A 10,980-nucleotide genomic window follows, 5' to 3' on the forward strand; every position below is an offset into this window, starting at 1 on the left:
ATATAAGGGGGCGGACTTGTACTTGTGTAGGAAGATGCAGGTGAAGGGAGTCAGACGATGTGTGGAGATCTTCAAAGTATGTGCAGAAAAGTTGAGAGAGATGGAGAGTGATGATCGGATATATGGCGAGACAGCGAGAGGCAACAAGCAGACAAGCGGAGAGAGACTGAAAGTGCACTTATGGAGAGTCTCGGGAGGCACCCAGACAGACGGGTGTTTAAACTGTCAAAAAAAAAGAGAAGAGATAGAAACTCTCTGCCAGCCAACCACAGAGAGTGAGGGAAGCTGTCCGTTCGGTCACTCAGAGTTTAATCTCTGCTCAGTGGGAAGTTCTGATTTCGTCAGACTGAACCCGGGGCCTTATCTAAGTACCCTCTCAGTGGAGAGATAGGATAGGAAAAGGAGAGGGGAAAGTAGAGACGACTGCAGGAGGAGGATTTGCAGACAATGACTCTTTGCCACAGGGGCAAAGTGGTTGAATGAAGCCGGGGAAGACAAAGCCAGTAATAAGCTGGACATATGAGAGACAGAGAGAGAGGTTTAAGACCATGCAGCCAAAAGGCTGCGACGCTCTTCTCCCAGGAGCGTCCCTGAGGATTGAGCAGGCTTTTGCTGCTTCATTTCCTGCATTCACCCCCCCATCACCTCTTGAGCTCAATCTTTCCTTCTCACTGTACACACACAGCCCTCGCAGCTCTGTTTTTTCTCTGGAGAAACACAAGCTTTTACCTACAAAAGCTTCACCGTCTCACACTCGCAGGTCCCCATCCTGTCCTCCGTTTGTTTACTTTACTCCCTCCATAATGCAGGGATTAATTTCTCAAAGCCGATTTGAGCTGCGGCACGCTTCGGCAAAGAGCGGAGAGCAGAACTTTTGTGCTGGGGGAAGTTTCCCCTTCACAGTAGCTTAGAGGTGGACTGCGCTCCCCTTTATGCTGCTTGCTTTAATCTTCACACGGAGCGGAGGGAGCGAGGGATAGAGGGAGGACAAGAAGGGGAGAGGGCTGTCAACACACAGCTGGGAATCACTAATGTCTTTACAGAGGTGTTGTCTGCTTTCCCATGTGCCTCTTTGAATTCTTTTACGTCTTTCACTTTGACATTTCTTCCTTTTACATTTCTTGACTCTTACTAGTTCTTTTACAACTGTAAATGTGTCTTTTATTATGGTTGTATCTACTATCACAAGGCTGCACCTTATAGTAGTAAGGGTTTTTTGCTAAAAAAAAAGCTTGTTATGTATGGAGTATATCAGGGTTTTTTTTTTTTTTTTATTAATCTAAAAATTATGTTCACAATTGAGTAATTTGTTGGTTAGTTTCTATGTTACAAAATAGTGAAAAACGCTCCTTACCAGTTCTTAGAAATAAAAGTAAGGTCTTTAAATTGCGAAGTCAATGTGTAGTCAAACAAATATTCAAAAATTAAACTGTGCTTAATTTATAATTAAGATATCAAAGTCCTACAACAAGGAAATTTGCGATTATAATTATATAAAATGGAGAAGAAGCAGCAAATCATCTGATTTTAGAAGCGGGAGCCAACAATGATAGATTGCCTTATCAATAAATGTAGAAATAACATAATGATTACAGATCAAATTTTGTCACCCATTGGTCAATGGTACATTTTTTCATTATTTTAAGGCCTAAAATGCATCTTGAGTAAAGTCTTGATTTTCAAAAAGTGATGGATTTCAGTTACAACAATCTATATTTTGCAATTTGAAACATGATTTGCTGTAATCTCTTGGAAGAATCCCTGCCCGTCTCCCTGTCCCAGTCTCATTTACAGTGAATAAACAGGCAAATCTGACTGAAGATTTACGCTCAAACCCTGAGAAGCCTGATAAAATACCAAGTAACACAAACCCCTCCTTGCCACTGAGGAGAGTAACTGTGGAATATGTTGTTTGCATACTAAGACATCACACTCACACTAACGGCCTTTATTATATTGTACCACAAGGGAAAAGCAGGCAGAGAGCAGTTGATTAGGCCCTCTATTCGGTTCATTTAGCATGTGTGCAGCTTCAAAGATGGATCATGACCCAGAGCAGGAAGGAGTCAAGTGTCAAGGCTATTAGGATTTCATGATTTATATTATGTAGATTAGAGCTCGCAACATGGTTTTTTACAGCTATATTTTGGTTTTGAGTTTATGTCCCCAGTACTGCAATCTGCCTAGAACTGGAGCTTTTTAGTCAGATTTTTTATTTTTATTTTTGCATTTGTCAATCACAGTAAATACATGCGTAACCATTTCTTTAAAGGCACCAGTTACAATCTGGGTGTTTCAGTCACATAATCTTAATGAGCCTGGCATGCAGTTAAGATTTTTTATGTTTTCCTTATCATGTTACATCTTGAATGCAAGCAAGAAATTTACTCTTAAGCTTCCAATAATGATTATCCAAATCCAGTGTTACTGCAGCAGGAGTTCAAATGCTGCTTAGCTGAGGTCTGCTAAGCAGCATCTGAAGGAGGTGATGTTTGATTGCGTGGGAGGTTTCGAAAGCTGGAGCCAGCGATGGCTCTGAGATGAAACTCATTAAGTCTCAAACTCCAATCCTCAACTCCAATAAGAATTTAATATAAAAAGTATGGATTGCTGCTGCAACTGTGTGAGATAAATAAAAAGATCTCATTCTCAAATGTATGCCCAGGACTGTCATCAAACTTGGGAGTACATTCGCACATACAAAATATGCACTTACACACAGTATTGTGAACACACACACGGAGCAGCTCACTCACTTCTACACCCACGCAGTTGCCCACAGCAATCCCACGCTAAGTTAATTTGCATTTACAATAATTTCCCATACGCTCAGTGTTAGAGTAAAGGTGGGCGTTGTGTAATAAAACAGTAAGTAATATAACCTCCGTACCAGAGTGACAGACTTAATAAGTTCACATGATAGAGAAGAAAGATAACTGTGAACCACAGAAACATGCTAGGAGAGGTAACTGAAAGCTGAATTCTTTCAGAGGATACACGGCATTAAACTCGTAACACACCGATAAGTAAGTAGTACAAGAGGCCCGGGTAGCTTTAAGGTTAGAAAGCTGATTTAGCTCTAGAGGCCGACAGTTCATTTCTTTGTATTGGAAGTTAAAGGGTAGATGGTATAATTGGAGTTTATCATTTATAACCTGTGCACCTTAAGCATTTAGCTAACCTGTTCCCTGAGGCAAGACTCTGAAACCGACTGCAAAATTCTTTAAGAGGGTCGTTTCACCCAAAAAACACAATATTTGAATCGCAACTGTTTCATTTGTTCACAAGAAAGCAATGACTGATGTATTTATTTAAAATTTTTTTAAGTAAGATGTCCTGCTCATAACATATATTGGTAACAATTATTATGCATTTATGAAAGAAAAGGCAAATCATTTTATTTTTCTAGACAGTATAGGTCAGTGTAGGTCAGGCTTTATTGCAAATTTGCAATCCCAAAAAGGAAGACAATTACAAAAATGACCAAAAATTGCTGTAGCATGGCATGTCATAAAAGTGTCATAGTATAGTGTACCATTATCACATATCATGTACATTTTCACAGTATATTATATTGTCCAAAAGGTCATTAAAATGTCCTAGTATAGTATGTCAACGAAAAAGTCAAATAAAATGTTATAGTATGGTATAGCGTCCAAATTCTCATGAAAATGTCATCGTATAGAAAGTGTCCAAAATGTAATAAAAATGTCATAGTACCTTTAATTATAGTATGTGATCCAAAATGTCAAAAAAGGCCATTGTGTACTATGTCCTCCAAAATGTCACAAAAACATCATAGTGTACTATGTCATCTGAACTGTCATGAAAATGTCAATTTATTATGTTGTCAGAAATGTCAAAAAAATGACATAGCATAGAATGACGTCAAAAATGACTCAAAAACAACATAAAGCAGTATGTCGTCCAAAATTTCACAAAACGTCACAGTATAGTAACCCCTAAATTTTACCGGGTCTGTCAGCAGCATTGTAACGGCCGCAGCACGGCCTCTGAAACCCACTGCAGACGTTCTAGTCAATGCAATGCAATATTGCACCTGGAATTAAAAATTGCATGTTAACATAAGTACTATTACTAACTATACTAGTATTCCTTACTGCAGAAGGGGGAGGAGTTATACAGTTTGATTGCCACAGGTAGAAAAGACCTGCTGTGGCGTTCTGTGGTTCTCCTCGGTGTTCTCAGTGTACAGCTGAAGGTGCTTTATAGAACTCCAGTGTGGCATGCAGGGGGTGAGCGATGTTGTCCATTATACTGAGCAGTTTCCTCAACATCCTCCTCTTTGATACCTCCAATAAAGACTGCAGTTCCACCCTTAGGACAGAACCAACTCTGCAAGCGTCAGTGGCTTTCAGCCTGCTGCCCCAGCACACTACAGCATAGATAACGCTGGCCACCACTGAGTGACAGAACATCTGCAGCATGGTTCTGCAGACATTGAAAGATCTGAGTCTCCTGAGAATTTACAGCCTACTCTGACCTTTCTTGTACACATCATCTGTGTTTTTAGTCCAGTCCAGGTTATTGTCTATATGGACGCCCAGGCACTTGTACTCATCCACATTGTCCACCTCTGATCCGTTGATGGTGACTCGGTTTGGACGGGTACTTTGTTTCCTAAAGTCCACCAACAACTCCTTTGTCTTTGTGATGTTGAGTTGCAGGTGGTTTAGTCCACACCTCTCCACAAACCTGTCTGTACTCAGCCTCCTGACCCCTGCTGATGCAGCCCATGATGGCATAGTTGTCTGAAAACTTCTGCACAAACACAAGCTGTGTCTGTGTATGTGTGTGTGCATGTGTGTGCATGTGTGTGCATGTGCGTGCGTGTGTGTGTGTGTGAGAGAGAGAGAGACCTTTCATAACCCCCTCTGCCAGCAGTGTGCTTCACACTGAATGGAAAGAATCTTAATACAGACTTTTGATATGCATCTCTTTATCTGTAGCGTAATTATCCTTCCTATATGCTGTTGTTTGCAGATGCTATATTGTTTGGTAATCATGCTAATTGTGATTTTCTAATCATGGGTTTTCTTTGATAGACCTTCGGTCATATGAAGTACTTTAATACTTTGTCTGTCTGCTTGTGCTGCAGCCCTGAGATGCTGAGAGCTGCTGTTAATCAACCTTGAAAGAGAGAACTTTTAAAAGAGCACGTGTGACATGTGTCCTAAAAGACAATTTAGAACCAAAGGACTTTGCGTGAGAGAGACTGTAGGACAAAGAGACTCTGAATGAAACAAAGCCTGATAAGCTGTCATTGTGATCTCATCTCAGCTCTTCATTGGAAGAGAAAGAAATGGAGGAATCAAACTCAAGCCAAGTTTACCACATTAAAAATGATTAAGGCCAGCCACTGGAACCACACGATTACAGAGCTGCCCTTGTATAGTATATCGACTGACATTATGAAAAAAATGTCATAGTATGTATGTTGTCCAAAATGTTCAAAAAAATATCATAGTATGTCGTCTGAAATTATGAAAATGAATTACAGCATAGTATGTCGACCCCAATTAATGAAAAAAGTGTCATAGTATAGTTTATCAACCGAAATGATGAAAAAACGTGATAGTATAGTATGTCATCCGAAAGGATGAAAAAGAGTCAGTATAGAATGTTGACCAAAATGCTGAAAAAAATGCCATAGTGTAATATGTTGATTGAAATCATGAGATAAAATGTCACAGTATAGTATGTCAACCAAAATCATGTCAAAAATGTCAAAAATAGAACAGACGTGTCTCAACATGCTATACCATGTGGTTTCAGCTGTTTTTTCAAAGGGCTTTTTTGGCCGTTTTTTTTTTCAACATGCAAGGGATCTTCCACATACTACATTATGGTGTTTTTGGCCATTTCTTCGACATGCTTAATTGTGATGTTTTGGGCCTTTTTTCCAACATTGTATACTGTGACGTGTCTCTACAAGCTATAATATGTCGTTTTCCGCCATTTTTTGACATGTCAAAATTGGACGTTTTTCGCCATACTGTACTATGGTGTTTTTACCCTTTTTTTTGACATGCTAAATTATGATGTTTTTGGCCTTTTTTCCCGAATTTTATAATATGACATGTTTCTACAAGCTATATGTTGTTTTCATCAGTTTTTTTGACATGTCAAAATTAGACTTGACATACTATGCTATGTCGTTTTTGGCTATTTTTTTCGCCATGCTAAATTATGACGTTTTGGCCTTACCTCCCAACATTGTTTACTATGACATGTCTTGTTGTTTTCATCGATATTTTGACATGTCAAAATTTGACATTTTTGGCCATTTTATTGGGTTTTCAGCTGTTGTCGGAACGTCATATTTTGACATTTTTTGTCATACTATAGCCGACAGCTGGGATTGCCAACCCTTGACCATTTTGACTGAATGACTATAGCCCTTGCTTTTTGGGTCATTTTTTCAACATGCCATTTTATGTTGTTTTGGGCCATTTCTGCCACATTCTATGCTATGGCGTGTCTCAGCACGCTCTTTTATGCAGTTTTAAGCTGTTTTCAGCAGTTTTTGGGAGATACCGTTTTTGACAACTTTTGCCATACTATAGCCTTGCTTTTTGGGTCATTTTTTCAACATGCCATTTTATGTTGTTTTGGGCCATTTCTGCAACATTCTATGCTATGGTGTGTCTCAGCACGCTCTTTTATGCAGTTTTAAGCTGTTTTCAGCAGTTTTTGGGAGATGCCATTTTTGACAACTTTTGCCATACTATAGCCTTGCTTTTGGTTAATTTTTTCGACATGCCATTTTATGTTGTTTTGGGCCATTTCTGCAACATTCTATGCTATGGTGTGTCTCAGCACGCTCTTTTATGCAGTTTTAAGCTGTTTTCAGCAGTTTTTGGGAGATGCCATTTTTGACAACTTTTGCCATACTATAGCCTTGCTTTTTGGGTCATTTTTTCAACATGCCATTTTATGTTGTTTTGGGCCGTTTTTGCAACATTCTATGCTATGGTGTGTCTCAGCACGCTCTTTTATGCAGTTTTAAGCTGTTTCCAGCAGTTTTGGGAGATGCCATTTTGACAACTTTTGCCATACTATAGCCTTGCTTTTGGGTCATTTTTCAACATGCCATTTTATGTTGTTTTAATGCTTTTTGCAACATTCTATGCTATGGCGTGTCTCAGCACGCTCTTTTATGCAGTTTTAAGCTGTTTCCAGCAGTTTTGGGAGATGCCATTTTTGACAACTTTTGCCATACTATAGCCTTGCTTTTTGGGTCATTTTTTCAACATGCCATTTTATGTTGTTTTGGGCCATTTCTGTAACATTCTATGCTATGGCGTGTCTCAGCACGCTCTTTTATGCAGTTTTAAGCTGTTTCCAGCAGTTTTTGGGAGATGCCATTTTTGACAACTTTTGCCATACTATAGCCTTGCTTTTTGGTTCATTTTTTCAACATGCCATTTTATGTTGTTTCGGGCCATTTCTGTAACATTCTATGCTATGGCGTGTCTCAGCACGCTCTTTTATGCAGTTTTAAGCTGTTTCCAGCAGTTTTTGGGAGATGCCATTTTTGACAACTTTTGCCATACTATAGCCTTGCTTTTTGGTTCATTTTTCAACATGCCATTTTATGTTGTTTTGGGCCATTTCTGCAACATTCTATGCTATGGCGTGTCTCAGCACGCTCTTTTATGCAGTTTTAAGCTGTTTCCAGCAGTTTTTGGGAGATGCCATTTTTGACAACTTTTGCCATACTATAGCCTTGCTTTTTGGGTCATTTTTTCAACATGCCATTTTATGTTGTTTTGGGCCATTTTGCAACATTCTATGCTATGGCGTGTCTCAGCACGCTCTTTTATGCAGTTTTAAGCTGTTTCCAGCAGTTTTTGGGAGATGCCATTTTTGACAACTTTTGCCATACTATAGCCTTGCTTTTTGGGTCATTTTTTTCAACATGCCATTTTATGTTGTTTTGGGCCATTTTTGCAACATTCTATGCTATGGCGTGTCTCAGCACGCTCTTTTATGCAGTTTTAAGCTGTTTCCAGCAGTTTTTGGGAGATGCCATTTTTGACAACTTTTGCCATACTATAGCCTTGCTTTTTGGTTCATTTTTTCGACATGCCATTTTATGTTGTTTCGGGCCATTTCTGCAACATTCTATGCTATGGTGTGTCTCAGCACGCTCTTTTATGCAGTTTTAAGCTGTTTCCCGCCGTTTTGGGAGATGCCATTTTGACAACTTTTGCCATACTATAGCCTTGCTTTTTGGGTCATTTTTCAACATGCCATTTTATGTTGTTTGGGCCATTTTGCAACATTCTATGCTATGGCGTATTTCAGCACGCTCTTTTATGCAGTTTTAAGCTGTTTTCAGCAGTTTTTGGGAGATGCCATTTTGACAACTTTTGCCATACTATAGCCTTGCTTTTTGGGTCATTTTTTCAACATGCCATTTTATGTTGTTTTGGGCCGTTTTTGCAACATTCTATGCTATGGCGTGTCTCAGCACGCTCTTTTATGCAGTTTTAAGCTGTTTCCAGCAGTTTTTGGGAGATGCCATTTTGACAACTTTTGCCATACTATAGCCTTGCTTTTTGGGTCATTTTTCAACATGCCATTTTATGTTGTTTTGGGCCATTTTGCAACATTCTATGCTATGGCGTGTCTCAGCACGCTCTTTTATGCAGTTTTAAGCTGTTTCCAGCAGTTTTGGGAGATGCCATTTTTGACAACTTTTGCCATACTATAGCCTTGCTTTTTGGGTCATTTTTTCAACATGCCATTTTATGTTGTTTTGGGCCATTTCTGCAACATTCTATGCTATGGCGTGTCTCAGCACGCTCTTTTATGCAGTTTTAAGCTGTTTCCAGCAGTTTTTGGGAGATGCCATTTTGACAACTTTTGCCATACTATAGCCTTGCTTTTTGGGTCATTTTTTCAACATGCCATTTTATGTTGTTTTGGGCCATTTCTGCAACATTCTATGCTATGGCGTGTCTCAGCACGCTCTTTTATGCAGTTTTAAGCTGTTTCCAGCAGTTTTGGGAGATGCCATTTTTGACAACTTTTGCCATACTATAGCCTTGCTTTTTGGGTCATTTTTCAACATGCCATTTTATGTTGTTTTGGGCCATTTTGCAACATTCTATGCTATGGCGTGTCTCAGCACGCTCTTTTATGCAGTTTTAAGCTGTTTCCAGCAGTTTTGGGAGATGCCATTTTTGACAACTTTTGCCATACTATAGCCTTGCTTTTTGGGTCATTTTTCAACATGCCATTTTATGTTGTTTTGGGCCATTTTGCAACATTCTATGCTATGGCGTGTCTCAGCACGCTCTTTTATGCAGTTTTAAGCTGTTTCCAGCAGTTTTTGGAGATGCCATTTTGACAACTTTTGCCATACTATAGCCTTGCTTTTTGGGTCATTTTTTCAACATGCCATTTTATGTTGTTTTGGGCCATTTTTGCAACATTCTATGCTATGGCGTGTCTCAGCACGCTCTTTTATGCAGTTTTAAGCTGTTTCCAGCAGTTTTGGGAGATGCCATTTTGACAACTTTTGCCATACTATAGCCTTGCTTTTTGGTTCATTTTTCAACATGCCATTTTATGTTGTTTTGGGCCATTTCTGCAACATTCTATGCTATGGCGTGTCTCAGCACGCTCTTTTATGCAGTTTTAAGCTGTTTCCAGCAGTTTTGGGAGATGCCATTTTGACAACTTTTGCCATACTATAGCCTTGCTTTTTGGTTCATTTTTTCAACATGCCATTTTATGTTGTTTTGGGCCATTTCTGCAACATTCTATGCTATGGCGTGTCTCAGCACGCTCTTTTATGCAGTTTTAAGCTGTTTCCAGCAGTTTTTGGGAGATGCCATTTTTGACAACTTTTGCCATACTATAGCCTTGCTTTTCGGGTCATTTTTCGACATGCCATTTTATGTTGTTTTGGGCCGTTTCTGCAACATTCTATGCTATGGCGTGTCTCAGCACGCTCTTTTATGCAGTTTTAAGCTGTTTCCAGCAGTTTTTGGGAGATGCCATTTTGACAACTTTTGCCATACTATAGCCTTGCTTTTTGGGTCATTTTTTCAACATGCCATTTTATGTTGTTTTGGGCCATTTTGCAACATTCTATGCTATGGCGTGTCTCAGCACGCTCTTTTATGCAGTTTTAAGCTGTTTCCAGCAGTTTTTGGGAGATGCCATTTTTGACAACTTTTGCCATACTATAGCCTTGCTTTTTGGGTCATTTTTCAACATGCCATTTTATGTTGTTTTGGGCCATTTCTGCAACATTCTATGCTATGGCGTGTCTCAGCACGCTCTTTTATGCAGTTTTAAGCTGTTTTCAGCAGTTTTTGGGAGATGCCGTTTTTGACAACTTTTGCCATACTATAGCCTTGCTTTTTGGGTCATTTTTTCAACATGCCATTTTATGTTGTTTTGGGCCATTTCTGTAACATTCTATGCTATGGCGTGTCTCAGCACGCTCTTTTATGCAGTTTTAAGCTGTTTCCAGCAGTTTTTGGGAGATGCCATTTTTGACAACTTTTGCCGTACTATAGCCTTGCTTTGTGGGTCATTTTTCAACATGCCATTTTATGTTGTTTTGGGCCATTTCTGCAACATTCTATGCTATGGCGTGTCTCAGCACGCTCTTTTTATGCAGTTTTAAGCTGTTTCCAGCAGTTTTTGGGAGATGCCATTTTGACAACTTTTGCCATACTATAGCCTTGCTTTTTGGGTCATTTTTCAACATGCCATTTTATGTTGTTTTGGGCCGTTTCTGCAACATTCTATGCTATGGCGTGTCTCAGCACGCTCTTTTATGCAGTTTTAAGCTGTTTCCAGCGGTTTTGGGAGATGCCATTTTTGACAACTTTTGCCATACTATAGCCTTGCTTTTTGGGTCATTTTTTCGACATGCCATTTTATGTTGTTTTGGGCCGTTTCTGCAACATTCTATGCTATGGCGTGTCTCAGCAC

This window comes from Plectropomus leopardus, chromosome 17, assembly GCF_026936395.1.
Source record: "Plectropomus leopardus strain MGB_pleo_1.0 chromosome 17, ASM2693639v1, whole genome shotgun sequence".
Classification (NCBI taxonomy): domain Eukaryota; kingdom Metazoa; phylum Chordata; class Actinopteri; order Perciformes; family Serranidae; genus Plectropomus; species Plectropomus leopardus.